The 27324-nt window shown below is 44.1% G+C and overlaps 1 protein-coding gene across 4 annotated transcripts in view; it reads left to right on the forward strand.

Annotated features, from left to right (window-relative positions):
* KATNAL1 (katanin catalytic subunit A1 like 1) overlaps nt 1-27324 on the forward strand; it is a 152235-nt gene that overhangs the window by 59611 nt on the left and 65300 nt on the right. For 3 of the 4 annotated variants that reach the window (XM_081549310.1, XM_081549309.1, XM_081549308.1), the window contains one exon: nt 7366-7450. The gene's annotated coding sequence lies outside the window, so the exon portion shown is untranslated. Of the gene's footprint in view, nt 1-4273; nt 4391-7365; nt 7451-27324 lie in introns of those variants that run through there. The other variant, XM_081549304.1, reaches the window with a different exon arrangement.

The following is a 27324-nucleotide window of genomic DNA, read 5'->3' on the forward strand; positions in this document are numbered from 1 at the left end:
ATTGCAGGAATAAAACTGGTCATGAAAAGGTAATCGCCAGAAAAAAAATTCAGAAAATCTTACGTAATATCTATCCCTCTGTTATTTTTTTTTTTAATCGGTTATACAAAACTGATTTTATATAACAGGGGACAAAGACTGAGTACTGCACTTCCCTGGATCCAGTGGTTAAAAATCTGCCAGTGCAAGGGGACACAGGTTCGATTCCTGGTCCAGGAAAACCCTGAATGCCGCAGGGTAGCTAAGCGCGTGCACCACAACTACTGAGCCCGAGGGCCTAGAGCCTGTGCTTTGCAACTAGAGAAACTGCAGTACTGAGAAGCCCCGCACTGTAACTAGATAATACCCCCCACTTGCAGCAATTAGAGAAAGCCTGCAGGCATCAGTGAAGACCCAACACAACCAAAAATAAGTAAAATAATGAATTAATTAAAAAAAACCCGAGTGCTGGCTCTTGTTAACACAGTGGTTTGAAACCAGCCCCAGAAGAGCAAGCAGCAATGCATTTTGCTCTCTGAGATGTCAAGACTGTTTGCCAGTCACTTCTGGATTCACAGTATCTCTTGCACCAGGGAAAACTCAGAAACGAGAGAGCGAGAAAGGGAGAGAGAGAGAGAGAGAAAGAGAGTGACCTGGCTTACAGACACTCAGTAGAAAGACTCAATGACCACTCCATGCAGAGAAATTGGGGACCGGAAAGAAGCCCATCTGTCTTCTCTTCAGGGACAAGAAAAGGCGGGGGACAATTTCTCAGCTAACACCACCCCTTTTGTAGGAGAAAGAAGTCAGCACCTTGTTTGTACCTCGTCCTTTCCGACAAATTCCTTGTCCTCCTAAGAACACTTTTCTCTTCTTCCTCTTCAAAAATCTTTCAACAGTAACAGCAGCTCAAATAACTGGAGTTATCTTGGCATTAAAATGCAGGCTTCGTGGACCTTGTATGCAAGCGGCTGCAATTTCAAAGGAAACTTCTTTTGCTGTGTATTCAGTGTTTTATGGGGATTTGGGGAGTTAATCTTCACCGTCTCTGTTGTTGGGGGGAAAAGGAAAGAAGAGCTGCTTTTTCTAGCCGCTCTTCCCTGTGGGTATCTGTCTCCTTTTGTACCCTGGAATTATGGAGAGGGAAGAAACTTGGAGTGGTTTTGTCCATTCCCCCCACCCTGAGCCCCTCGAGGCATGCTGGGCTCTTCTTAAACCTCCAAAACAGATGGTTGTTGATCAGAGTTTTAAAGATCCCAGGATAGACATTCTGCAGCCTCCCTTGTTAACTGATGTCAGTGCTTAACCTGTTTTCATCTGAATAACTTCTTTTTTTAATTACACCAACAATAGTGGAAATTTGAAAATTGCCCAAATATGTGCAGTAGCTCCCCACTCCATAAACCACCTGCAGCCATGTTGCTACAACTTACATTCGCTGCAGAAAGAGTTGGAGTTTAGGAGATGCAGTTTTATAAAAATACAAGGATTTTTTTTTTGAGAAAGAGTTACAAGTACTAATCAGTCCTCTTCCTCATGGAGTCAGGGCTGCTCCATCATGGGTCCTGCCTTCAGAACCCCAGTAAGGAAGCCCTGGCCTTAAGTCACGTGGGTCTTTAGCCTCCAGGGGACACAGACTCTCTGCTGTACTCTGCTCCATCGTGGGTCGGGCAGGAAGGATGCGGCTCACCAGGTGCCTACTGGGGAACCCCCGCCCCCAGTGTCTCTTGGATTAAGGGTTGACCGAGCCCCACATCTGACCTCGATGCTTATTTTCATATAGCCTGTGAGCTAAGGTTTTTGTTTGTTTGTTTTTGTTTTTTAACCTTTGAAGTGGTTGGGAAAAAACCAAAAGGAGAACACTATTTTGCGAGGTGTGACAGTTATTGTTGTTCAATCGCTCAGTCGAGTCGTGTCTGACTGTGTAAATGAACTAGAATTCCAATTAACTAGAATCTTCCACTCTATCCTGCCTTGCCTTCCTTTTCCTCTGTCTGTTCCTTTCTTCTCGGTTTTCTGTTAAACACATCGGGAGCACCAAGGCCCTCCGGGCACCCTTGAGCATCCTTGTTTACCTAGCTAGAGCTCTGGGTGGAGCAAGTTGATGATCCAGTTCATTAGTCCATAGATAACCTTCTTTTTGTCTACATGGGTTGTTTAAAAAAAATGTTACCCTTGTTCCTGTTGAATCTCACCCTCTTTATAAACTATTTCTTTGTTCAGTTCATGCTATTTTGACTCCCACCTGCCTTCTTACTAATGCCTTACAACTGGGTGTCATCTGTGATCTTAATTAGGAAGTTCTCAGTTACATCACTAAGGTGAAGACAGAGGTGTTCAGCTTGGGCTGACATGAGTGAGATCAAGCAGGATGCTCCCTGGTGGAGGCTGAGTCATCGATCAGCCACCTCTTGGGTGATATTATTCAGCTCTTAAGAAAGAAAGGAGTCTTATTTCTTTCTATCTCATTGATGAAAAGTCATTGGCAATAGAATCTAAGGTCATCTTTCAGTACAGAGATTACACCTCCTGCTTATTCCCTATCTACACGGCTGTTCTATCGTCAAAGAACATTAAATTGGCCTGCTGAGATTTGATGTTCACATACTGTCAACGTGAGTGCAAATTGATTGTTGATAGTGGACTCACTCTTTTTTTTTTTTTTTTAACTTTTTATTTTATTTTGGGGTATAGCTGATTAACAGCGTTGTGATAGTTTCAGGTGAACAGCAAAGGGACTCAGCCATAAGTATATACACATAGCCATTCTCCCCCAGACTTCCCTCCCATCCAGGCTGCCTTATAACATTGAACAGATTTCCATGTGCATTTACAGTAGGTCATTGTTGGTTATCCATTTTATAACACCAAAAACATTTCATATTGTTCAGTTCAGTTCAGTCGCTCACTCGTGTCCGACTCTTTGCGACCCTATGAACTGCGGCACGCCAGGCCTCCCTGTCCATCACCAACTCCCTGAGTCCACTCAAACCCATGTCCATCGAGTCGGTGATGCCATCCAACCATCTCATCCTCTGTCGTCCCCTTCTCCTGCCTTCAATCTTTCCCAGCATCAGGGTCTTTTCCAGTGAGTCAGCTCTTTGCATCAGGTGGCCAAAGTGTTGGAGTTTCAGCTTCAACATCAGTCCTTCCAGTGAACACCCAGGACTGATCTCCTTTAGGATGGACTGGTTGGTTCTCCTTGCAGTCCAAGGGCTCTGGGGTATAGCCAGTTAACAGTGTTGTGATAGCTTCAGACGAACAGTGAAGGGGCTTAGCCACACCTAAACATTTATACATGCTCCCCCAGGTTATCCATTTTAAATACAGCAGTGTATACATGGGTGGACTCATTCTTGACACTGAAAAGAAGTGGATTGTATGGTGCCCTGCATGAGTGCTGCACAGGATCAGACCAAGGCAATCAGGGAGACCAGTTGAGGTCACACTTTTCACCTGGGCATTATGCCAGGTGCTTTATGAAGATTTGCTTATTTAATATTTGCAACAGCCCAGGGAGTTTGGTATGGCTGTCCTTGTTTTCCAGCTGAAGAAACTGAGGCTTGGAAGGTAGAGGATCTTGTGCTAGGCCACGCAGCTGGTTGGCAGCGTTGAACTTGAACTTGAACTTTCCCACTGATTCCTGGCAGTGATGAGTGTGTGCTCACCTGAACAGGACCACATTTTGGGAAAGACTGTCTTTAAACTCCCAAGGCTTCAAACATTGCCTGGGCACAAATGACTTCAAAGTTTATCATCTGCCTTGTAAGACCCAGCTACCATCTCCAACTGCCTCCTGGATGTTTCCAGTCACATCTCATTCTAAAAACTGCTGCTCCACATGTCAACTCAAGCAGTGATCTTCTCTGCAAAACTCAGGACCTCCCCACCCCTCCCATCATCATCGTGTGCTTTTCAGTGGTACGGTATCCTTTCAACCTTCTCAAAATAGGAGTTATTTTTAAGCCCCTCCCTGCAGATTCTTTCTCTGAAATCTTCCTCGCCTCCATCTCCCATTTTCTATTTCTACTTTCCTTTTTGCCTTGATCGCCCAAGGCTTAGATTATTGCAACAGCTAAATACATCTTTTACCAGCTGTCACAATTAAATTGTATACTCAAGTCAGTTCCTTTATTTAAAGTTCCTTACTTGATTGTGTTTGCATACTGAAATTACCTGGGAAGTTTTAAAAGCACTCAGCCTTGTGTATGTTGGGGGTCTTCAAAGTGACAGCATTGGGGTACCAGCATTGTAGGAGCCACGTCAGGATTCTGAGACCAACGGTGCTGTCCTAAGGTTCTGGGGATCAGACACAGTCTCCAGGAATTAAAGAGGTGTGACTCTAACCTCACTCTTGTCTCTATGGACTGGATGAGGTGAGACAGGGTTAACTGCCAATGAAAAGAGTCAGGTAGGTAAAGCTTTGCACTGTTTTAGCCTGCACTTTCTCATAGTCCCTCCAAAAGGTTTCTACTGTTTTCCAGTGACTGACTCAGGTGATGGTGCCTCTGTGGGGTCTTAGACCCTTGCACGGAAGGGTCAGTCTCAGACTTGCCAGTGTTACAGTTTATACATTACATGTTTTCTAACCAACATTCACAGAATTCTCTGACGGAGGCGAGTTGGCTGGCACATCTGATCAATTAATCCAGAATATAATGACTTAATGCGGTGCTTTTGTTTTGTTTTTTTTTGGTGCTTTTGTTTTTAATTGATTATTTATTTTTGGTAGTGTCAGGTCTTAGTTGCAGCACATGGGATCTTTGCTTTGGCTCTCAGATTCGGTAGTTTCCATGCACAAGCTTGGTTGCCCCCTGGCATGTGGGATCTTATTTCTCGGACTAGGAATCAAATCCATGTCCCCTGCGTTGAAAGGCAGATTCTTAACCACTGGACCACCAGAGAAGTCCCCTTAATGCAATGTTTTAAAATCTGTGTTCCATTTAACAGTAGCACTATAAGGTGCTCCAAAGGGGAAAAAAAAGAGAATTTCATGCCCAAATAATCTTAACAAATCTCTTGAGATGCACTTTAGCATATTAAAGGCTCTGAGAAGGTCTGCATTCAAAACTTTTGTTCATTACTATGTTCTCCAAACATATTTGACTGTTGTCAACTGAAAAAAATGCACAGCCTAAAAATTGAGAATTATGTTTTATTTGGCAGACAAAACTGAAAACTTAAGCTCAGGACACAGCATCTCAGATAACTCTGAGAAACTGCTCTGAAGAGGTAAGGGAGGAGCCAATATATGTAAGAGTTTTTGCAACAAATAAGATGCGCATAACAAAGAAAACACAACAGGTAGTCTTCCTACATTCTCCACAGCAGAGGATGGTTGATCTCTTCCTCTCCCTTCTTCCCGATTGGAAGACATGTTGTAACTGATGGTTATACCACAAGGTGGCAGGTGATATGAAATGAAGAGGGAGTAAGAAATCTGGCTGTGAGACTCTGGGCCCCAAAACAGTGGAGAACCCTGAGTTTAGGGAATCTGAATCTTTTATACAAAGCAGTAAGCCTATAACACCCTCTGCTTCACAGATAGACATTATCTCAGTCTCACAAGAATGTAAGCACACTAGCGTTTTGCTTCAAAGGGAGATACTGTCTCTCTTTATCAACGCTGGTCAATGCATAGACATCCTTCAAAAGACAGTCCAGAACAAAAGGCACTCAAAGTCAAGAGTGCACTCAAGATGTGCAGAAATTTGAGATATCCATGAAGAATTGTATCCCTCCAGAAATGTCTTTTTAAGCTAAAACTCTCAATAAATGAAGTTGGAATGAATAAAATTAAATGAATGATTTTTTACTTTTACCCCAAATTGTCTACTCAATTCTCCCTTTAAAAAAAGTGATGTTGGAGAGTATTATTAATGTCTTATCATTATTGATGCCCCAGATCCAGAGAAACTTCTTAAATACTGCAGGAGTCTTGGTACACCGTTGTCTCTGCTTTCGTTGTCTCTAACTTTGGTATCTCAGATTCCCTCTGGCTTTTTCTGTCAAACTGCCTGCTGACAACATCTTCCTCACTCCCTGGGCTCAAGGCTGCCTCCTTTCTTCCTGTCCCCAACCTTTTTTTAAACTCTTTCTGGTCCTCTTGGGTTTCACCTCATTGGCTTTTGTCAACAAGATATACAAAGAGAAGACAGAACAATTCCACTTGTCAATGCGTTGGCTGTCTTCTCATAGCATGTGAAAGTGAAAGTCACTTAGTCGTGTCCAACTCTGCGACCCCATGGAATTCTCCAGGCCAGAATACTGGAGTAGGTAGCCTTTCCCTTCTCCAGGGGTTCTTGCCAACCCAGGGATCGAACCCAGGTCTCCCACAATGCAGGCGGATTCTTTACCAGCTGAGCCACAAGGGAAGCCTGAGAATACTGAACTGGGACTCCAGCAGATCTTCCCGACCCAGGAATCAAACCGAGGTCTCCTGCATTGCAGGCGGATTCTTTACCAACTGAGCTATGAGGGAATAGTTGAGAGAAATCTTAAATGCTATCTCATCGTACCTGCTCATTTTACAGATGCGTGGGGTTCTGTGGTCAAATGAATACAGGAAATACACTACGTCCAAAAAGTTAACAGGTGCAACCATTTTGGAGAGCTGCTTGGCAGTTTTTAGGAAGTTAAATATATCTACCCTATGACCCAGCCATTCCTTTCTTTAGTATTTAACCAAGAAAAATGAAAACATATGACCACAAAAATCTTGCACAGGAATGTTTGTAACTTCTTTATTCATGATAGTCGAGACCTGGAAACAACCCGATGGATAAACAGAACATGAGATATATAAACGTATAGGTGGCACTAGTGGTAGAGAACGAGCTTGCCAATGCAGGGGATGCAAGAGACAAGGGTTTGGCCCCTGGGTCGGGAAGATCCCCTGCAGAAGGAAACGGCAACCCATTCCAGTATTCTTGCCCAGAGAATCCCATAGATGGAGGAGCCTGATGGGCTACAGTTTATAGGGTCACACAGAGTCGGATGAAGCAACTTAGCAGGCACACACATGCATCCATATATGCACAATGAAATACAGCTCAATCACTACCAAAAAAAGAAAAGAAGAAAGAATGAGCTGATATACACAGTAGCTTTGATGAAAGTAAGAAATCTCACATTGAGGAAAAGAAGCCAGACCCCCCACAGAATTAAATCCATGTGGCATGATTTGATTTTTGTGAAGTCTTAAGAAGTAGCAGAGCCAGACTATGGTGATGAGAAGTTAGACACTGGTTGCTGCTGGATGAAGGGAGAGAGGATGGACTGGAACGAGAAGAATTCATGGGATGATGAAAACATCCTGTATCTTGTTTCGGGTGATGGTAGATTCATTCGACTTTTTTTTTTTTCTTCTATTTTTTGACTGTGCAGCATATGGAATCTTAGTTCTCCACCCAGGGATTGAACTTGTGCCCCCTGCAGTGGATGCACAGCATCTTAACCACTGGACCACCAGGTAAGTGTGCATTCAACTGTTAAAACTTATCGACCTGAATGATTAAGGTCTGCGCTTATGTTAATAATACCTCAATTAAATCTTTCAAAAAGCTCAACATACTCCTATACTGTGGTACATTTCAGAGGTGCTAATCCAGCAAATATATATATATCATCTTTCTTTAAGAAGGAGACTCAAGACAGAGTATTCCTTAACCATATTTGAAGACGGGCCACACTTTGACGGGGCATCTGGGGAGTGAAACATGCTTTAGAGGACGGATGGGTTTGCATGCTGACTTTTCATCTCTCGCCTGCTGACTGTTTCTTCTGCTTCCTTCCTTCCTCCTTGACACAGAGAGGGGCAGTTCAGGCCTGTGCCCGGGGCAGGATGGTGAGGGACCTTCCACGGCCCGATTCCCCTGCCTCCCCTTGGCCAGACCGAGTCCCCCTGTTGGACCCTTGTCTCTCCAGATCACCCCTGCCCATCACCTCCTGTCAGTGGCAAGAGACAAGGTTGGGTGGAGGGAGCTCGGCTCCTAGTGTGTTTGCAGGATGTTGCCTCTCTCGGCAACGCAGCCCATTCATTCCGTCACATCTGCGTCCTTCACCAGCTCACAGCCCACACTGATGTCAGCGCCCCTGTCCATCACTGTGTCCCTCTCTGGGGACACAAGACTAAGTAAAACACCATTTCTGCCCCCAGGGGAGAGAGTTATATAAACACGTCTTTTTTTTTTTTAATGGCTTTTAACTTTTTATTTTAGTTTCAGTTGAAAAGGGAAGGGATTCAGCCATACATATCCATTACTCTTGAGAGTCCCTTGTACTGCAAAGAGATCCAGCCAGTTCATCCTAAAGGAAATCAGTCCTGAATATTCATTGGAAGGACTGATGCTGAAGCTGAAGCTCCAATGCTTTGGCCACCTGATGCGAAGAACTGACTCATTTGAAAAGACCCTGATGCTGGGGAAGATTGAAGGTGGGAGGAGAAGGGGATGACAGGAGATGAGGTGGTTGGAAGGCATCACCGACTCATTGGACATGAGTTTGAGTAAACTCCGGAAATTGGTGATGGACAGGGAGGCCTGGTGTGCTGCAACCCATGGGGTCGCAAAGAGTTGGACATGACTGAGCGACTGAACTGAACTGAACTGATTCTCCCCTGAACTTCCCTCCCATCCAAGCTGCCGCATAACACTGAACAGAGTTCCCTGTGCTAGGCAGTAGGACATAAGCACACTTTTTTTTTTTAAGCCAATTAACAATGTTGTGATAGTTTCAGGTGAACAGGGAAGGGACTCAGCCATACACATCCATGTACCCATTCTCACCCAAACTCCCCTCTCATCCAGGCTGCCATACTACATTGAGCAGTGTTGCCTGCGCTCCACAGTGGGTCCTTGTATACACTGTGGAACAGCAGTGTCCACACGGAGCTCAAGGCCAGCTTTTATCTTCATTCCTCCCCTGCAGATGTGCCGATTTTCTCTTCTTCAGATGGGTCTGCCAGAGGCATAAATCGTAATACCAACCACTAAACACAACAGGCGGCTCATTACTGTGACTGAAAAGATATCTGTTATAAGAGGGATGCTCTACATGCTGGCCAGGTGCCAGGGTGGTGCAGTGCGGGAGGGACTCCAGGGCCTTTGGGGTTTTCCTGCACCTCTGTGGGTGTGGCAGCTAAGAAGCAGCCCCAGAATCTCCAGCAATAAGGGGTCATATAGATCCATAAGCCCTGAAGCCCACGAGTCCTGTGGGTTTTTCTCTTGTTTGTGTGGCTGGTATGAAGGGAGCTCAATTTTATGGTTTTCATAGAACTATCAGGCTGTCACACAAAATGACCCCAGACTTCTTGCTCGTTGTCCAGTTCAAGCGCGTGATACATTCTTCCCTTGAACTGGTAGCTGGGTGGGTGGGGAGGGTAAATTCAGCTACTGGCTGCACTCAAGGGCAGCAGGAACAGCCTGGCATTGGCCTCGGCCTTGGCCTCATTGATTGCCCTTGCAAGCAGGAGTCTAAGGGAGATGGTGGAGCCTTAGGTATGATTCAAAGCCCAGAAGATTCTTCAGTTCAGTCACTCAGTCGTGTCTGACTCTTTTTGACCCCATGGACTGCAGCAAGCCAGACTTTCCTGTCCATCACCAACTCCTGGAGCTTGCTCAAGCTCATGTCCATCAAGTCGATGATGTCATCCAACCATCTCATCCTCTGTCGCCCCTTTCTTCTCCTGCCTTCGATCTTTCACAGCATCAGGGTCTTTCCAGTGAGTCAGTTCTTTGCATCAGGTGGCCAAAGTGTTGGAGTTTCAGCTTCAGCATCAGTCCTTCCAATGAATATTCAGGACTGATTTCCTTTAGGAGAGACTGGTTGAATCTCCTTGCAGTCCAAGGGAACAAAGCATTCCTAGGGAACAATGTCTCTGTTGACTTTTTTTATGTTTATTTATCTTTGGCTGCATCAGGTCTTAGTAGCGGCATGTGGGATCTTTCGCTGTAGTGTTCTGGCTTCTCCCTAGCTATGGTGCCTGTGTTCCAGAGCGCGTGGGCTCTGTTTATGTGGCACACAGGCTCTCTAGCTGTGGTGTGCGGGCTCAGTTGCCCCATGGCATGTAGGATCTTAGTTCCTCGGTCAGGGATCGAACTAGCATCCCCTGCATTGGAAGGCAGATTCTTAACCACTGGACCACTAGGGAAGTCCCTGACTTTTTAAAAGAAATTAATATGAACCAATTCTGTCTGGAGAATCCCCATGGACAGAGGAGCCTGGCAGGCTATAGTCTATGGGGTCACAGAGTTGGACATGACTGAGTGACGACGAAGCATAGTGTTGACTTTGTGTGTGTGTGTGTGTAGAGTTTCATTTGCTTTACTGCATGTAGAGTTCCTTAAAAACATCATCACAGTCAGGATACAGACAGCCTCGTCCCTCCGAAATTCTCTCCTGCTGTCCCATTTTACTCCTACCCTTATCTCACCCCTGACTCCTAGCAACCACTGAGGCGTTCTCCACCACCATAGCTTTATCTCTCTGAGAGCATCATATAAATGAAATCATTATAGTACATAACCTTCTGAGTCTGGCTTTTTTCACCCAGGGTAATGTTATCTGGCGATCTTTCTTTTCAGCCCGTTAGCAGTTCTTCTAGAACAAATCTGCTGCTGGTGAATTCTCTTATTTTTCATTCACCTGAAAAGGTTTGCATTTCACCTTCCTTCCTGAAGGATATTCTCTTATGATATAGGATTCCAAGATGACAGTTTTTTTTTCTTTCTGCACGTAAACACTGTTGCTCAACTACCTGCTCTCCTCCAGTTGTTTCAGAGGAGAATTCCAGTTGTTCAGCTGTTCCAACATAACGTGTTGTTTTTTTCTGATTGTGATCATGATTCCCTCCCCCCCTATTTTCAGCAGTTTGATTATTATGCGTCTGGGCATGGATTTCTTTGGTTTATCTTGTTTGAGGTTTGCTAAGATTCTGGAATCTTACTGGTAGGTTTTATGCTTGTTGATAAATTTGGGACGTTTCAGTCTGTATTTTTCACTTAGTTTTCTACATCATACTTTGTCCTCTGAGACTCAAATGACACAAATACGAGACTTTTTAGAGTTGTCCATAGAACTTCGGAAGGTCTGTCCATTTTTTTGCAGTCTTCAGTCTCTCTCTTTTTAGTTTTTGTTTTTTATTTTTTCCTGTCTTTCAATTTTTTTTATTGAAATATAGTTGATTTACAATATTGGGTTAGTTTCAGGTGTACAGTAAAGTGATTCAGTTATATGCGCGCACACACACACATATTCATTGTTTCTTGTTAAGACTAGATAATTTCTACTTCGAGTTGATCAACTTTTTCATGTTATTTATATTCTGCTTTTAAACCCATTTAGTGAATTTTACATTTTTGCAAATGTATTTTCATTTTTAAAATATCTATTCGGTTTGCCTTGTATTTTTTATTTTTTGGCTAAAGTGTTCCAGAGTGTGTGTTTTTACTTCTTGGAGCATTTTTATAATTGTTGCTTTAAAGTCTTTGTCAGATAACTTTCACATCTGTATCATTCTGGCACTGCCATCCGTTGACTATATTTTCCTGTGTGAGCTGAGATTTAGCTGGTTCATATGCCAGATATTTTTGGATCACATTACAGACGTTATGAGTATTATGTTAGGAGTTACTGGATCTTGTTGAAATCCAGTAGAGAATGTTGATTTTTTTTTAGGCAGACCATCGACACAGTTGGGCTCAGGATGCAAGTTCTGAACTGACTTCTGTGGGTTGTGGCTCCAATGTCAGTTCCACTTTCAAAGTCTTTGCAGTGCTATTCACATTTCTCCTGAATGCCCACCATCTCACGGTCAGGCTGAGACCCTAGAGGGCGAGGAGCCTGTTAGTTCAGTTCTCTGTCTTTGCTGCTCTGTTTGTGATCGAATCCAAGCATGCCTGGCTTGGCGGTAAGCCCAGAAGTTAGATGATAACGTCATGAGTTTGTTTCCCCAGCCCCCTTCCTCTGTATAATCTCCCTGGTATTTTCCATTTTCCTGGGGTTTCCCATTTTTGGTCGTCCATGCAGAAAGCTGGGGTTTTCTTTCCCTATTCTTCTGTGCAGTTCCTGTGACTTTGCCCATGTCCTGGGCCAGTTCATCAGAAAAGACCCTGATGCTGGGAAAGATTGAGGGCAAAAGGAGAAGAGGGAGGCAGAGGATGAGATGGTTGGATGGCATCACCGACTCGATGGACGTGAGTCTGAGCAAACTCTGGGAGATAGTGAAGGACAGGAAAGCCTGGCATGCTGCAGTCCATGGGGTCTCAAAGAGTCGGACACGACTGAGCAACTGAACAACAACAACAAAGGGCCAAATGGGTGGGGGACACAGAGAGAGGAAAAAGCATGTTCTTGGAGCCTGGAGAGGAAGAATCCCCTTCCCCAGCATTTTCCATGCTTGTCAGAGGAGATGATGGAGAACATGTGACCTCCAGGTAACCCATGAGCTGGATCTGGGGAGGCAGAGTCTCCTCACCCTCCTCCCCTCCCGTGAATGTACATTCTGCCCATGATTCCCACGGTGGGAGCTGTTCCCAGAACTCAGCCTTGGGAGGGGGTGTTGTTGAGGCCATCCAGATGGTGTGTGTGACTGGATCCAGTTAAGGGCTCTGCATACTCTTTCAAGATTCTGGTGGGTGGATGCAGTGATCTGTTTGTCTTGCAGCTGCTCGAGATGAACGCCTTATGTAAGTTCCCTTGCTCATGAAACCTGCCGCCTGCCAACCTGTAGGGTCTTACTTCTTACCTCCATGTCTCCCTACCTGCCTTGTATGGGGACCAGTTTCAGATTTCACGAAGGAAGCTCCGGAGGTTGTGAACCTATGCCGCTGACATCAGGAGGCTGAACTCGAAGATTTCTGCTGGAGTGTCCTCGGTCCACACTGACACCCACTTCTGGGCTTCAGGCTTCCTTGTGTCTCTTCCAGGGAATACCAGGGTGTGGGAGGGGAATGGTGGATCTGAAGTCAGCTGATGCTGCTATGGATTGGTGTTTTCCGCTTGGTCCTCAGATCACTGCCCCTCCTCATTCTGTCCGGGAACTCATTGGGTGATCCAGGATAGAGAAACAGAGATCTTATTTTACCCAGATCTAGAAGCTGCTCACTGACTTTTGTTGAGCCATTTCTCCAAAGCTCTTTGGTCTGAAAACTGGGGACCCTTTCCTAGTTGCAAAGGACGTATCATCATAGGAGTTTGTGATGACAGTTGTCGAGTATGTGAGTCTGTATATCTGTGTGTGTGTGAGTTGTCAAGTATGTGAGTCTGTATATCTGTGTGTGTGTGAGTACTACTGAAGTGTGGATAAAAGACACCGCAGCCTATTTTGGGCATCATGAAACCTCCAAAGAGAAGCCCAGCCCTCGTTCCAGACCAGAGTCGAGGTCACCCTCCTCTCATCCCCATATACCGCTGATGGGAGCAGAGTCTGCCGGCTTGTTTGGTGTGACGGTACTTTGGACAGCCGCTTGGAGGCAGCTTTCCTCCTAATGGCCTATGGGGTGCCTGTGATATTCCATGTGGGATGTCAGCCCAGCATCTCATCCTAGGGTCCCCTTTCCATTTGTTTGTTTTTTATTGGTTTTGTGTATGTGAAACTTTAATCTTTTTTAAAAAAATAATGTTTATTTGTTTATTTAGTGCACTGGGCTTTAGTTGTGTCATGAAGTATCTTTTGCTGTGGTGCACATGGGCTCCAGAGCCCACAGGTGTAGTTGCTCCATGGCATATGGGATCTTAGTTCCCAAGGATCAAACTTATGTCCCCTACATTGCAATGCAAGATTCTCAACCTGGACCACCAGGGAAGTCCCCGAAACTTTAATCTTTATTTTATGTCTTAGGCCAGGCCATCAGCTGCATTTGGGATCTTAGTTCCCTGACCAGGGATTGAACCTGTGCCCACTGCTTTGGGAATGTGGAATCTCAACCGCTGGACTACCAGGGAAGGCCCTTCTCTTGCCAGGTCCCTTTCGAAATTGTCTTTTCTTCTCTTTTGCATTTACCCATTTCTTTTGCCAGCCCCTTTTATGGAGTGATGTGACGGTAGGAAGGAATGATTAGATCTGAGCAGCAGAAGAGAATGAGTAGAGTGTTTCCGTGACAAAATGAGGATCTTACATGTTGTAAGTGTCGTGATCTGGGCTGGGGCAGGCTTTTGTGGGGAAGGAAGCGGCAGTGCAGAAAACTCTTGATGGGTAAAGATATAGCTGTTCTCGCCAATGTCACCCAAGGGATAAACAGCTTGCCCGCCATAAAATCTCATTAGTCCTGCCAGGCGGATGAAGAAATGTAAAGATTTGTGGCCCCAGTCTAACTAAAGCCATTATCTCAAGACTGTTTCAGCAATGTGTTATGAGTCTATTTGAAGATTTCAATTTACCTGTAGTTGGGATTGCTTTCTTTTCTTCCACTGGAGGAAAACATTCAGCCTGTTTTATTGTTTTGAATTCAGTTTTTTAGAGAAATGAAACTATCATAGCCCTTCCTCCAAAAAAAGTGAAAATACCACCAGTTACCTGTCTCGCCCCCAACCCCCTGCCCGGCCCACCCACGCACAATCATAGAGGAGCTTTCTGTTGGGGCAGTAAGGGCAGGGGCCACCTGGGGGGTGCACAATTGAAGAATATGATTGACGCAGTCGTAAATTCCTTTGTGCTTGAAAAACATGCTGAGAATCCAAGGAACACTCAGTTTCTCTCCGAAGAAGAGACATTACTATGAATATGGCACTATTTTCCTTTTATATATATTTGTTGAGAGAATTATATACATTAATTATTATTAATTATATTATATAATTATTATGTTAATTAATTATATTAATTATTAATGTATATAATTCTCTCAATGAATGTTAGCTAAGTGCCTCTGAATGAGGGACACACAGAGAACATGCTAAGATCCTTGTTCTCTCTGAGTTTTTTTATCTCCTTGTGAAGACGAGACATTCTGGAGTGGGCTGCCATTCCCTTCTCCAAGGGATCTTCTTCAGGGATTGAACCCGGGTCTCCTACATTGCAGGCAGATTCTTTACCTATGAGCCACTAGAGAAGCTTTTGTTTCTAAAAGAGCTTCTCAAATTCCTTTTGTTTTCCTGGCTCCATTGTCGCTTGGCTCCATCAGAGTGTCACTTATTACAGCTGTCTCGGACGCGAGCATTTTCCTCCAAAACAATCTCCAGTTCAATCTGATCACGGGTCTCCATCATGACCAGAGCGAGGCCTGAAGTCCTGAGCATGTTATTCTGGCCCTTGAGTCAGCACAACTTCCTCTCTAGTGCTGTCTTCTACTGGACTGGGAATACTGGCTGCTCTTGGAGGAGGCCCACCATTGTCCCATCTCCTGACTTTGTTCTTCCTGTTCTTCTGTTTGCAATTCTTCTCTTCTGTTTTCTTCCAGGTAAAATCAATTTTGTCCTTCCATACTCAGGTCAAGTGTTATCTCTTCTGCGTGATCTGTCAGGGATTAAAGCTCTCATTCCTTTGCTCCTGTAGGGCTTTGTTTAGATAGCATTCATTCATTGATTCATTGAATCTATTCATTCAACAATACTTTGTTACTGGGCAATAAGTCCACTGCTGAGGATGCATAAGAGAGACACCCTTCCATCCTCAAAGGACTTAGTCCGATGGAGAGATGAATTTGAGTACAAAGATATGCAATGAGGGGGCTTCCTAAGTGTCACTAGAGGTAAGAACCCACCTACCAATGCTGGAGACATAAGAGACGCAGGTTCGTTCCTCATGTTGAGAAGATACCCGGGAGGAGGGCGTGGAAACCCACTCCAGTATTCTTGCCTGGAGAATCCCATGGACAGAGGAGCCTGGTGGACCACAGTCCATGCTGCTGCTGCTGCTGCTAAGTTGCTTCAGTCATGTCCGACTCTGTGCAACCCTATAGACGGCAGCCCACCAGGCTCCGCCGTCCCTAGGATTCTCCAAGCAAGAATACTGGAGTGGGTTGCCATTTCCTTCTCCAGTGCATGAAAGGGAAAAGTGAAAGTGAAGTCGCTCAGTCGTGTCCGACTCTCAGCGACCCCATGGACTGTAGCCTACCAGGCTCCTCCATCCATGGGATTTTCCAGGCAAGAGTACTGGAGTGGGGTGCCATTGCCTTCTCCGGCTACAGTCCATAGGGTTGCACAAAGTTGGACATGACTGAAGAGACTTAGCACACATATATGCAATGACAGAAGATACAATGGCTATAGTGGACTTGTGTGTGTGCCTGTGTTGCTGTGTGAGGGGTCCAGGAGAAGAGGTCTCTAAGTCTGCTTGGGCGATTATGGAAGAGCTTCCAAGGACAGAGCATCTGAGCTCAGGCTTAGTGGATGGGCCGAGTCTGTCTGGTAGACTAGTGGCAGGTGGGAATTTCAGGCAGAAGAAAGGATAGAAGCAAAGGCAGTAAACTGTGACCCGGCAGGGCACCTTGGGGAGGGAGGGTTCATATGAATGGGATGCAGACTGTGAGAGGTGGCTGTGGGTTTTGGTGGCACCTGGGCTGCTTGTGAGGCAGAGTGCAGGACAAGGACAGACACCAAAGCGTTGAGTGGGACGTGAGAGACTGTTCTGTGATTAGATGCCAGGGGCTGAGCCTTTCAGGAAGATGTATGCTTTTACACATTTAGATAAGAATGTCAGTTGATCTGTTGAAGCCACACTGGAAAAAAAAAAAAAAGAAAGATCTTTAAAAAATTTATTTGGCTGCACCAGGTCTTAGATGTAGCACTCAGGAGCTTTAGATGGGACATGTGGGATCTAGTGCCCTGACCAGGGGTCAAAGCTCAGCCCCCTGCCTTGGGAGCGCTGAGTCTCAGCCTCCAGACCACCAGCGAAGTCCCAGAACCATGTTTAAGCTAAAGGGTACTCTCACTCCCCCAAGCGATCGCAGTGTTAGTGAAAGAGTAAGAGTTTGTTTCTCAGAGCTTGGAACAGTATATGGAATAAACTAGGCATCCCTTTCTCTTTCCCTCTTCCCCTTCCATTCCTGGAAACTGTCAGAAGATAGCACTTAAGATATATAAGTGCTATTAAAAATTTGACTGGAAATAGTTCTAAAATTTAGAGACTTCCCTGGCAATCCAGTGGTTAAGACTTCTCCAATGCAGGGGTGGCAGGTTTGATCCCTGTTCGGGGAGTTAAGATCCCACATGCCTCCAGGCCCCAAACCCCAAACATAAAACAAAAGCAATATTGTAACAAATTTAATAAAGACTCTAAAAAAGATCCACATCGAAAAAATTCTTAAAATTTTTAAAATAGAGGACGATTCTATTTCTATAGAGATATATAACTACAAAACACTTGCCTATAACATATATCTATATTTTACATAACTAAATTTATTTTCTTTTCGGGCACACGGTTCTTCATAACGTTTCTGCTTCCTACCTGCGGCATGGACCGTCTCACACATACACAAACACACACAGAGCTTCACTGGATTTGGAGTCCCCCTCTACTGATTGGGGGGGCTTCCCTGGTGGCTCAGCCAGTAAAGAATCCACCTGCAATGAGGGAGACCTAGGTTAGATCCCTGGGTTGGGAAGATCCACTGGAGAAAGGAAAGGCTACCCACTCCAGTATTCTTGGCTGGAGAATCCCCGTGGACAGAGGAGCCTGGTGGGTTGCAGTCCATGGGGTCGCAAAGAGTCAGACATGACTGAGTGACTAGGCGCAGCACAGCCCAGCCACTGATTGGGAAGGTGTTTGCTGGGGCTTGAGCACCTGCATTACCATCGTTTTCAACACAAGCCCCCAGGGATGCTGACGCTGCTCATCCGGAGACCACTCTCTGAGTAGCACTGCTCTGCATGCTACTATCTCCATCATCAAATTCAGCACAGAAAACACTAATCTGAACATTACTTGCTGAGTTGAAAGGCATTTTAAGAGGCTATCTAGACTCATCATCACTTTAAACTACTATTCAAGCATGTACTCCAGTGCAGTGTTCAATAAGCACAGGTGACTGAAGCCCCAGGTCCTGATACTCATGGGAATAAAAGTTGATTGTTCCCTTTTGTTAATCTTGGATTTAAAAAAGATGATCCCATGATACAATATGAGATATATTATCATACACGAAACAAACAGAGCAAACTTCTCAGCTACGAGCTCTAATGCCTTGGGACTAAGGTTAAGCATTTTTTTTTTTTTCTTAATACTCGATCTACAAGCTTTAATTTTCACCTCTCTGTATCTTCTATTATCAAACCTTTTTAAAATCAACTTTATTGAAGAATAATGTAGGTACAATAAACTGTATCCATTTAAAGTATTAACCTTTTAAACTAAGTGTGGTGGTGGTGGTGGTGTAGTTGCTCATTCGTGTCTGAGTCTTTGCGAACCCGTGGACTGTAGCCCGCCAGCCTCCTCTGTCTATGGGATTCTCCAGGCAAGAATATTGGAGTGGGTTGCCAATTCCTCCTCCAGGGGATCTTCCTGACCCAGATTATTCACCAACACAAATAAAAACATTTTTTTTCATCCAACACAATTAGGAAATATTATGTGACCTTGAGAGGGAGCAAGACAAATATGATTTATGAGTGTGAATTTATGAATATGAATTCTGTCTGGGATCTATGTGACACATGAATGATAGAAGGGTAACAGGGAATCAGGACAAGAGGTTCTACCAGGATGTTGGAGTCGCTTCCTAGGGGCACGTGGGGCTCTGTTCTGAGGCACCTGAGAAGGGGGAGAGAAAGCATCAGATCCCAGACACCCTGGAAACTTTGGGAATGCACCTAGTTGGCTCAGATGACTCAGTCTAGGGGACACTTGGACAGCGAGAACAGAGAGAGGGCTCGCGTCTTTGTCACGCGTCTCACGGCTGCCACTTGCTTTCCGTTCCCAGTGTCCCCACCTTGTTCCAGGACCTCATCACCTCATCACCTCATCACCATGCTTCTGGTCTTTCCCCACAAGAACCTATCTTGCATATAATTATGTTTATGCCACATCTCTACTAACACAATTTCTAGAACTCTCAGAGTGCAATCATACTCTTTCATCTGGTATTGGAAGCCCTCGATCACGTGGCCTGCACCTGGAGTGACTTTGTTGGCCCATCTCACCAAATTCCAAACACAGGTCCCACATTCCAGGTAAGCGGAATGCCCTCGCCTTCATGGCATCTCTCCTGCGGGAACATCCCTTCATCCTCCTTATCTGTGTTCTATGCTCTACATGCTGTTGTTTGTCAACAATGAAGGCTCCAGTCCTTCTGAATTCTTTCTCTTCCAAATTTTTTAGCCGTTACGGTCTGAACTACTTAGTTTATACACAATCATGAAATGCTTTTGATTCTTAATGAGCGTTTCATGAACTTATGTTCTATCTCTAAAAAACCAGTATAAGCTGGTTGAGATCAGAGGCCACATTATAGAATACTTTTGGGGCTTTAGAATTATAGGTAAAAAGATACTTTAAACATGTAATTCAGTGCTGTGTTGAGACTTTCAACAAAAGCAAATTTAAGAATCTGAAGAGAATCCTTTGTTAAACCAAGCATCTTTTTTAAAAATTTTAAACATATCTTAAATATTTTTGTAGGCACCACAGAAATGCAAAGTGTGATGATAACAATAGCAAATATTTATTGAGTGCTGACTGTGTGTCAGAATTTTTTCAAGTGCTTTTCCATGGCAGTCAGTCAGTCAGTTCAGTCGCTCAGTCGTGTCCGACTCTTTGCAACACCATGGACTGCAGCACAACTGCTTTAATTCTCCTGACAACCTACTGAGGCTGTTACTCCCATTTTACAGCCAAGGAGACCAAGGTACAAAGCGGGGAAGTCATTGCTGAGGTCAGAGAGCTTGGGCCAAGCAGATGGGCCTGGTGCTTGAAAGTTTAGCTGCAGTACACACTGCATCTCATTCGTATAAGGAGCATATGAAATGCAGATGGGATTGAGGAATAAGAAGCAGAATTATAATTAGAGGCCAGAGGAAAAGATCTTGAAGTCCATGTCAAGATTTACGCCTTGGAGATGGTGAGATGGAACACAGGTCCTGTATAATGAAGGTGTTGGATTCTAATGAATCTGGGGAAAGAGTGGTTCGTTATCGCTAAGAGTCCATTTTTAGCTCCTTTTTAATGTCATCATAGAGAAAATATAAAGTCTCTATAATTTGATTATATGATAGGTATTATCTTAATTATTATTATTTTAAAGATGTCCTACCAAAGTCTGCACTTTGCTGAGTTTTTCATTAAAAATCTCCTTTTTGGACACAGCAAATGCTTAATCTTTTCCACTTCAATAGTTGGAAACTCTCCCTTGGGCGTACTAGCTCTTTAAATATTTTTAGGTTGCCAGATTTCCTCCGTTGGCTCTCCAGGAAGCCAATTTGGTTCTAAGCCCTGCTCCAGCTTTCACACCCGCACTGCATCATAATAAAACGCTGCCTAATTACCCCCTTTGTGGGGTCCCAGAGGCTCCCGTACTTGTCTCCAGGCCATTGCTCTGGACCATAAACTCTTCTAAGATGAAACATAAACCTCTTCAGTATTTAAATCTCCAGGTCTTGTAACATGAGTTTACTCCCACCAAATCGTTTCCAGTCTTGTAAGAGGAACAATCAAATGAGACAGCTTAACTCATCTCAAGATCTTTTCTAATGGGACGACTTTAAGGGGAGGGATGTTCATTTCTAAAAATCTGGTACCCACATCTAAAGCGGGATCCTGAAAAATCAAATCCTTGTATTTGTTTTGTTTCTCCACTTCTGGTATGAGAAGAGAATTTATAAGTGAATGGTTGAAGAAGTGTTACCGTATCACAAAGGCAAAGGTCTGATTACAGTAATATGGTGGCTTTTTTGCTGGCTGTTTTCTTCCAATAATGGAAATTTCTTTAAGAAACTTGAGCCAAACATCCAAACCTGTTTCTACTGAAAAGGAAATGCTTTTAACAGCTATGAAAATATCCTGTTTGTAAAACATGTGCGTGCTTATGTATGCTAAGTCGCTTCAGTCATGTCCAACTCTTTGCAACCCCATGGAATGTACCCACCAGGCCCCTCTGTCCATGGGATTCTCCAGGCAAGAATACTGGAGTGAGTTGCCATGTCTTCCTCCAGGGGCTATTCCCCACCCAGGTGGGTTGTTTATCACTAGCACCACCCAGGAAGTGCATTTGTAAAGTAATTTTATGCTTATTTGGTTAACCCTAAAACAAAACAGATAGAACATGTTAATTTGCAAGAGCATTGGAATTGAGAGGGAGAAGTTAACATTAAATGATTACTTCTTTCTGATCAGCGGGGAAAATGACAGGATTGGATACTTGTAGAATATTTGCTTATCTTCTGAGATTTCTTTCTTTCTTTTTTATTAACAAATGTATTCAATTTTCCAATCCCTAGACATAGGGAATTGCAACCCACTCCAGTACTCTTGCCTGGAAAATCCCATGGATGGAGGAGCCTGGTGGGCTGCAGTCCATGGGGTTGCTAAGAGTTGGACATGACTGAGTGACTTAACTTTCACTTTTCACTTTCATGTATTGGAGAAGGAAATGGCAACCCACTCCAGCATTCTTGCCAGCAGAATCCCAGGGATAGGGAAGCCTGGTGGGCCGCCGTCTATGGGGTCGCACAGAGCTGGACACTACTGAAGCGACTTAGCAGCAGCAGCAGCAGACACAGGGAAGACATGGGGGCGTGTTTCTGAAAAGCAGGTCTTAGTAGAGAGATGGAGATGAGGATGAGGACATGGACTCTGCATTGCTCAGGCTTCTCTGTGTGCTCAGCATCTTCCCCACCGCACACATTGCCCATACTTTCTGCCCACGGTGCCAGTCCAGAAAGGAGCCAGGCTACCGATGTGATGGTAGGACTTTAGGATCTTTGTGGTCCAAGGCCCAATTTCAGAATCACTTTCCCAGGTAACTTCAGACATCCTCAGCTTATGTGCTTCAATCTCTGGAACAAATAGACCTGTAGTCTTTACAGGCTTCCCAGGTGGCTCAGAGGTAAAGAATCTGCCTGCCAGTGCAGGAGATGCTGTTTTGATCCCTGGGTTGGCAAGATCTCCTGGAGAAGGAAATGGCAACCCACTCCAGTAGTCTTGCTTGGAGAATCCCACGGGCAGAGGAGCCTGGCGGACTATAGTCCATGGGGTCGCAGGCAGTCGGACATGACTGAGCAACTGAGCATGCACACACATAGTCTCTACAGCAGCGGCTGCCAACTTTAGCTGCACATCAGAACTTCTTGGGGAACTTTAAAAACTACTGATACCCAGTTCCTCCCCACCCCCAGATAAAGATTTTAACTGGCCACAGTGTGGGTCCTAGACGCCTGTGTATTTAAAGTTCTGCAGGTGATGCGAATCACTGCTCTAAATTCATTCCAGAAAGAAGCCTGCCCCTCCCTCATTGGTCAGCTGCTGGTATACCTGTAGAGATGGTAGCAACAGGGGTGTTATATAGGAATAATATGCTGCAAAATTATCAAAAGGCTGTAAGGTGAGGGTGGGATGTTCTGGGAGGATAGCATTGAAACATGTATATTATCATATGTGAAACAGAACACCATTCCATGTTCGATGCATGAGACAAGGGCTCAGGGCCGGGGCAATGGGATGACCCAGAGGGATGGGATGGGGAGGGAGGTGGGTGGGGGGTCCAGGAAGGGGAACACATGTAAACCCATGGCTGATTCATGTCAATGTATGGCAAAAACTATTACAATATTGTAAAGTAATTAGCCCCCAACTAAAATAAATAAATTTATAAAAAAAAAAAAAAAAGGCTGCAATGAAAGGTCCTGTCTAAAGTAGAAAGATGATGTCAAGTATAACTCTTATTATTTTGTTAGAAAAGATTGCTAAGACCCGACATCTGTGTAATAACCCTCCCTGTTATAAAGCATGTTCAACATACCACCAGCTTTGTCCTCATAAGGACCCTGTGAGGCAGATGGAGAAGGTATTATTATGCACATTTTTTTATAGGTGAGGAAAGGAAGCTCAGAAAGGCTGGGTGACATGTCCAGGATCACACAGCTAAGTAGTTAGGAGCGCTGGGGTTGGAATCCAGGTTTTTGATTGCTCTCCTGTTGTAACAAGTGGTACAATTATGAATATAGTCCTGGGCTTCCCAGGTGGCTCAGTGGTAAAGAACTTGCTTGCCAATACAGGAGACTCGGCTTTGATCCCTGGGTGGGGAAGATCCCCTGGAGAAGAAAATGGCAACCCACTCCAGTATTCTTGCCTGGGAAATCCCATGGACAGAAGAGCCTGGAGGGCTACAGTTCATGGGGTCGGAATGAGTCAGACACGACTTTGCAACTAAACAACAACCCATATAGTTCCAGCTATTCATTCACTGTGTGACCACGTATGGTTGTTGTGGCCTCTCTGTTTGCTCATCTGTAAGATTCGGATACTATGTGGACCTACCTTACGGGCTCACGTGGAACAAAGTTTCTCATAGACTATAAACCTCAGCACAAGTATAAACTGCTGCTATTATTCAACAGGGAAGAGGCAGTGGTTTGAGAGATGTCAGGTGATTTACAGCACTCTTTTCCTACCCTTGGGACTTAACATGAGCTGCAAAATTTAAGTTGTTACCTGGTAGTCTGTGTATGTTTTTGGTCTGGTTTGTTCATTGATTTACCAGCTGCGGTTGCAGAATTGACCAGAACAAACTGGACTTCCCAGGGTAAAAGGACCGTCTGAGTGAGACACTGAGTCCATTTGGGATTCACACTTCCCTTCCTGCTGTTTTTCTGAATTTTCTGGCTTGTAATAGTTTTTGAAGCAGTTGCTGTATGCGTCCTAAGCCACCTTAAAATCTGTAACATGTCATATTACTTCACTTGGGCTCCCTGGGCCTATTTTGTTTTGTTTTGTTTTTCAGAAATCATATGGTAGTCGAATTTTCTCTGTCTGACTTCACTTGGCACAATATCCTCAAGATTCATCCCATGTTGTCATGAACAGAAAGATTTCATTCCCATTTATTGCAAAGTAATATTCCATTATATGCCATTATATATTCCATTATATACGTGTGTGTGTGCTAAGTTGCTTCAGTCGTGTCTGACTCTGCAACCCTATGGACTGCAGCCCACCAGGCTCCTCTGTCCATGAGATGCTCCAGGCAAGAATACTGGAGTGGGTTGCCATGCCCTTCTCTATGGGATCTTCCAACCCAAGGATCGAACCTACATCTCTTATGTTTCCTGCATTGGCAGGCAGGTTCTTTACCACTAGTGCCACCATATAGTGCACATATATATATATGTATATGTGTGTATATATATATATATATATATATATAAATATACACACAAAGATATAGTGTATATGTATATATGTACATGTATACATATGTATATGTAGTCTATATTTATTCATTCACCCATTGATGACACAGGTTGTTTCTGTATTTTGGCTATTGTGAATGATACTGCAATGAACACAGGGGGTGCATATATCTTTTCTGATTAGAGTTTTCATATTCTTTGGATAAATACCCAGAAGTGGAATAGCTGGATCATATGGTGGTTCTACTCTTAATTTTTTGGAGGAATCTCCATACTGGTCTCCATAGCAGCTGCACAAGTTTGCATTCCCAGTAGCAGTGCACCGGGGTTCCCCTTTGTCTGCCTCCACTCCAGTGGCTTTGATAATAGCCATTCTGACAGGTATGAGCTGGTATCTCACTGCGGTTCCTGGGCCTGTATGGAGGGCCCTGAATCAGTCATGTGGGAACTTGTGGAGCTCTGTTGTTTGCTGCACACTGGACCCTGTTGTTGGAGAGTAGATCTGGGTTAGGAGAGAGATGTCTGAGGTTTCCTTCATAAGAGATAAAAATAGGGAATCGGTTAAGAGAAGGGCTGAAAGGAATGTGTTCCTTCAATCCCACTTTCATCATTCAGCACACTGTCAGTGAGACTCCTGATGGAACTTAGTTGTATATAAGGACACTCCTTATTTATAAATGCAGGTCATTTTATACCTATTTTAAAAAATTTATCGTTGTCAACTTCCACTATTTTTTCCATAATTCTCTCCAGCACAATACTCTACATTCAATAGATTTTCAATAAATGTTGGCAGGAACTTTTTTGTCTCTGACATTCATTCACTTATTATATTCATATAAGAAACATTTATTAATTTTGACTTGATGTCACGCACTGTACAAGTGGTACAGGGTGGGTACAGCTGGGGGTGAAGAGCCATAAATACACAGTTCCCATTTCTAAGGAACTGATTGTTTCGTGAGGAGCAGAACATGAAGGGAAAGTTGAAGAGGAATGTGCTTCGCTCCCCATCTTTCTTGCTACCCAACATCATTTGCTACCCATCATTCTTGATGATTGAAGACAGAAGGGGATGAGAGAGGATGAGATGGTTGGATGGCATCACTGATTCAATGGACGTGAGTTTGAGCAAGCTCCGGGAGATGGAGGGAAGGGAAGCCTGGTGTGCTGCAGTCCGTGGGGTTGCAGAGTCGGACACAACTGAGCCATTGAACAACAACAGTTCTGCTGCCCAACATCCTTTGCTACCTGACATTCTTTGTTACCCTTCATTCTACTTCTTGATATAAACCTTAAAAACTTTAATACGTATGCACATCTTAAGATCCAAGAATATTCGTTGCACAATCTTTAGTATTAGTGAAAACCCAGGAGTGGGATAATGCTGTAATAAATACTCAAAAATGCAGAAGTGGCTTTGGAACTGGGTGATGAGTAGAGGCTGGAAGAGTTTTGAGGTGCCTGCTAGAAAAAGCCATCATTGCTATGAACAGACCATTTGGGTGATTTTTTTCTCTTTTTTATTTTTTTAAATTATGAAAGTATGATAACACATTTACAGGAGACTTGGAAAGTACAGAACAAAGTTACATATACTTGCCCTATATATTACAATTATTTCAAGTAATATAAGTAATAATTTATCTAAAATTAAGATTTTTAGTTGAAGTTTGAATACCAAACTCTCAAAAATTAATAGAATGAATATACAGAAAAGTAGAAGGATATAGCAGACCTGAAAAGCACCATGAATCAATTCAATGTAATTAAGATTTATACAATTTTCACATAATAGTAGGATACAAATTCTATTCAAGTTCATTAGGGGTGATTCTGATGAGATGTAGCTGCTGCTGCTGCTAAGTCACCTCAGTCGTGTCAGACTCTTGCGATCCCAAGGACTATAGTCTGCCAGGCTCCTCTGTCCATTGGATTCTCCAGGCAAGAATACTGGAGTAGGTTGTCATGTCCTCCTTCAGAGGATCTAAGACACAGAGGAAGCCTCAATCTTCTTAAGTACTTCTGAACAGAATGTTGGCAGAAATCAGGATGGAAAAAGCCATTCTGATGAAGTCTTAACTGGAAACGAGGAACATTTTATTGAACAGTGGAGGAAAGGCTGTCCTCCTAAAGTGGCAAAGAACTGAATTGTGTTCACCTTGTTGTGTTTTATGGAAGTTAGAACTTGCAAGGAATGAAATGAGATATTTAGCTGAAGCAGTTTCTAAGCAAAGAGTTGCAGGAGTAGCTTGATTCTTTCTGACTCTTCAGGATAAAATGTGGAAAGAAAGAGAAATGACTCAGACAAAATTGTTAATAAAAAAAGAAATAGAAATTAAAGATTTGGGAAAATCTCAGTGCTGGAGAAGACTCTTGAGAGTCCCTTGGACTGCAAGGAGATCAAACCAGTCAATCTTAAAGGAAATCAGCCCTGAATATTCACCGGGAGGACTGATGCTGAAGCTGAAGCTCCAATACTTTGGCCACCTGATGCGAAGTGCTGACTCATTGGAAAAGATCCTGATGCTGGGAAAGATTGAGGGCAGAAGGAGAAGAAGGCGACAGAGGATGAGATGGTTAGATGGCATTACTGACTCAATGGACCTGAGTTTGAGCAAACTCCGGGAGACAGTGAAGGACAGGCAAGTCTGCTGTGCTGCTATTCATGGAGTTGCAAAGAGTCGGACACAACTGAGCGATTGAACAACAACAGTGTCCGCGTTAGAACAAACGAGAAGTGCCGTGTGGGAGAGGACACTAAGGATGGGGCCAGGCGAGCCTTCGATAAAGAGATTTATTCCACCACCTCCATGGAAACCAGGAGCTTTTCTCCAAGACGATGGAAGACTAACTCTCCTTTCCCTCCAAACTGATTCAGAGGTCATCGGGGTGCTGCTTCCATCACAGGACTGCCTTTAGGGTGGGAGAGAGCAGCAGGGGCTGCTGGCACTTGCCAGAGTTCAGGGGGGCCCACCAGCGCCGCCTGGCATCATGTGTCTGTAACCTGCACTCGGGCATGGTGCTCCTCAGCTGCCCCAGATCTCTCCTGGCAGTCTGGAT

Source organism: Giraffa tippelskirchi, chromosome 12 (assembly GCF_054371585.1).
Source record: "Giraffa tippelskirchi isolate mGirTip1 chromosome 12, T2T-mGirTip1v1.2.pri, whole genome shotgun sequence".
NCBI lineage: Eukaryota > Metazoa > Chordata > Mammalia > Artiodactyla > Giraffidae > Giraffa > Giraffa tippelskirchi.